We start from the raw sequence: 2,052 nt of genomic DNA on the forward strand, positions 1-2,052 counted from the left end.
CAGGAATCCAGATGATTTTTTGCCGGGCCTTTCAAGGTCCAGTACTTGTGTCCTTGAAATACTGAAAATTCAAGTAACAGAGCCATCGAAGCATAACTCTCCTTTCCCTGTAACTCATTTCATGCTACCTTCAGTGTACTGTATGCAAAAATGCCACTTTATCTTAAAGCAGGCTTCATTTAAACTGCTTCATCCAAGGCCACCAAATTGTCCTTTTAGAAGTCTTAAAAACCAATCTGCCCCTTAGACACCATAATTCCTGAAAATTTACACTCGTTATATCAAATGGGTATCATACTTCAGATAAGAGAAATGACCCAGGACTTAAGACTTGTGGATTTTTCTTCCATTTATACTGCTTGACTGGATTGATGTTATTAAGATGAAGAGTTTGGCTGAACTACTGTTTTTCGTCCAGGCTCCCTCGGGCAGACTCATTTGTGTTAGTTTTTGTGCTTTAGATCAGGTTGTTGGCAACATATTACATTTTTCTGGGAGAAAGAGGCATCATGAATCACTGGAGTATAAACCCCACATCTCTCTGTGCTCTGACTGCCAAATCTTAGAAGGTATTATTGGGCTGGGAGACAAACTTACACAATACACTTCTGTCTTTTCTCTTAAAATACTACTTTAACATCCTTCTTGTATAGCAATATAATCACTGCTAAGGTCTGGTTGCTAGGAAAGTTACCAGTCTTCTGTGGAACAGTTACTAATATAAAGAAGATAAAAAAGCCTAAATCTCATTTGCTGTAATATTTATCAGTGCCGTAGTTCTGTAAGGACAGCACTTCCTTTCTATATGTGCTTCTCTAATGGTACTCTTGTAATCTGTATGTCTTTATCCCAGATTTGCCTCATCTTCCAGGGGTCACCATTGTAATACTGAGAAGAGGCTTGTATATTTTATCTAGGTTATTTTCTGTGTGACATGAATCTTCCTTTGATCACTTACCATACCATAAGAGTGCAAATGAAGTTTCTGGGAAGCAATACGATGAATACTGGAAAGGAAATAATTTAATCAGTAAAGAGGAGGAGGCTTAAATACATTGTGTGTGTGTGTGTACATATCAAATGTGTGTGCGTGTACATGCACACACAAACATATATATGTAGCTGAAGCATTCAAAAGGAGGGTTTGTCAAAAGGTATACAAGATTTGAGTACTCTCATTCTAGCAGACTGACTATAGATGCTTAAGGCTAGTTCAAAAAGTAATGTCTCTGGGTTTTGGGGCTTCACCTTAACAAAGACTCTCACTAAAATCCCAAGCTTGGTGCTGGAGAACTCAGATTCCATTTGTAGCTGCCAGTTAAAAAGAGGCTTCTCTTATGGGCATAGTTTTCTCACACAGCCACAGAAAACACTTGAGCTTTCCTCCCACCCCTGCCTGGCTTAATAAAGTACTGTAATATGGAGGAAGAGCTAATTTGATGTCATGTCAGTCTCTGATGGAGGGCTGAATGACTTCCCAGGGTTCAACCTTTACTTTTATCTCAGATTTTGGTGGTACACCATAAAAGTACCACTCCTTTTACTTACACCCTGGCTCTGATATTAATAGGTCCTTCAGATTCTAAAAATAATGTTTTGCATCTTATCGTGTCAAGGATAGTTAAGCTATATAACTATACCTGGTAACCTGTTTCTGAGGTGACAGTTTGCCTAGCTTATGGTGAGTGAGAAGTATTTGCTACACTAAGTGAGAGGTATTTGCTAGACTAATTTGCTACACCTGCGTGGCAGTTAGGGCACACAAGACTAATTCACTGTGCTGCTGGAAAATCCCATCAGATACAAATGGTATCTGGAAGTGTGGTAAATTACTGTGCTTAAACACAAGTGAAGACAGTGACATTGGGATTAGTTCACTGTGGCTCAAATTGAGCAGGATTATATTCAGTCACATTAACTGGCTTGTGGCCGGGCCAAACTCGACCCCTTGCTAAGCCTTGTACATTCATCCTTTCACTATACCTCATCGGGCCTCATTTATACCAACCCCCCCCCCCCCCCCCCCCCACCGCCCCCCCACCCCCTCCCCTC

Source organism: Alligator sinensis, unplaced genomic scaffold (assembly GCF_000455745.1).
Source record: "Alligator sinensis unplaced genomic scaffold, ASM45574v1 scaffold219_1, whole genome shotgun sequence".
Taxonomy (NCBI): domain Eukaryota; kingdom Metazoa; phylum Chordata; order Crocodylia; family Alligatoridae; genus Alligator; species Alligator sinensis.